This window comes from Nanorana parkeri, unplaced genomic scaffold (assembly GCF_000935625.1).
Source record: "Nanorana parkeri isolate BGI_ZX_2015 unplaced genomic scaffold, ASM93562v1 scaffold1104, whole genome shotgun sequence".
NCBI classification, from domain to species: domain Eukaryota; kingdom Metazoa; phylum Chordata; class Amphibia; order Anura; family Dicroglossidae; genus Nanorana; species Nanorana parkeri.
Window position 1 is genome coordinate 83,209 of NW_017307372.1, and position 1,665 is coordinate 84,873.

At 46.3% G+C, this 1,665-nt stretch overlaps 1 pseudogene; it reads right to left on the reverse strand.

The window, feature by feature from the left end:
* Positions 1-205: 205 nt before the first annotated feature.
* LOC108796384 lies at positions 206-1,422 on the reverse strand (annotated as a pseudogene).
* Positions 1,423-1,665: the final 243 nt, after the last annotated feature.

Here is a 1,665-nt window from a genome sequence, read left to right on the forward strand (position 1 = left end):
TTTTTTTTTTTTCCACAAGTAAATATTTTATTTCTTAGAATGAGATCATTCATTCCAGATTCATGAACATACACCAGCATGCAGTTTGTCTGAACACTTCTCAAGTTCTCTGTACACACCCTAACTGTAACTGAATTACAAAACATCTCTAACAACAGATCACTCAGAAGCTATACAGAAAATACGTTTTCCTTTTTTTTTTCTTCTTCTCCATACACTTTGTGCCCCAAGAAGAGGAGCCAAGTCACACGCATCTTATTTGGTCTGGATATTTAAGATTTGAAGACGTGAACAGCCCGCACCACGAACTGCCGGCAGATTGGACATTCGCTCATCCTCTTTCCACACTTGGTACATGTTACCATATGGCCACACTCCAGGAGAACGCAGTCGATGACAGCATCCATGCAAATGCGGCAGAGGTTGTCATCATTACCAGTCAGCTGCAGTCGATCTCGTTCTTGGTCAGGTTTGAATTCCAGATTTTCCAAGGACTTTCTGTTCTCCTCGTTCTCTCTGTACAGCTGGTTGACTTTCTCCACCAGCTCCCACTTTTCACAGCAGCCTGAGTAGTTGACAAAGTTGCGAGCCAGGATTTCCTTCAGCTGTCGGATGGTGAGTGCTTCTATTTCATCCAGTGTGGATAAATCAGACAATGACGCCCTCGCCTGCTTTCGTGAGAGATCATTTGCTTGGTTTTCCAGGGCTTCTGTATCTGATGCTACTGATATGTTTTCACCTCCCTGGGATGTAGAAGCACTTCCCACGCTTCCGCTTCTAGTTCTCCCTGAGATGAGGATAAGGAAGATGAAGGCGCTGATATAGCAGAAAAAAAAGAGAAGGCAGATGTCTGTGATCGTGCAGAGCTGTCCATATTGACATCCATCTCCTCTTCGGGACATGAGCCATGGTGGCAAATCACCAGTTCCACCAAGTCTTCCTTCTCCCTACAGCTGTCAGTGGGGATGTTTCTTAGAGTCAGATACTGTCGCAGATCCTTGACTTTCAATTTCATTAACTGAGGCCTTTGAAATCCAGTTTCTTGTAGTAGATGGCAGGTACTGCAACGCCTGAGGTTCTCCTGAAGTGTAGAACAAACCGAACAGAAATCTTTCTTGCAGTCACAGCAGACATGCTTTTTTCTAAAAACAGAAAATGCCAGGCCACAAGCTTTACACACAATGGTGGAGGATGAAGAAGGATATGGTGAAAAATCGGTGTTCTGTGCAAATCTAAAGGGACCTGCTCCACCTCCGAATGGTGTTGGCTGCCCTCGCACAGCACCAGTGCCCATTACTTCATTCAGCAGCCCGCAGCAAGATGCCCACATGGAGCTGGCCCCCGCCTTCATGACACCGTCCGCGCTGCGCTCCCCTCCGAACCGATCTCTGACAGACAACCATCAGTCGCCGCCACCGCCGCTAATGTCTGATTATTATTTTTTAATTGTCACTTTGCTGCAATGAAAATTCGTCCACAAACGAAAATGCGTACAGACTACCGCTAACGAATTTCATCCAGAAAACTAATTTTTCCAAAACGAATCGCACATGTCTACTGGACACAGGACTTAGGGTTAGTTCACACCATAAGCAGTGCGCTCTGGTCCGATTCTGGCCAGAATGCACTGCCCGCATTGCGGCCGGCTCACTTTTTTGTCGGGCT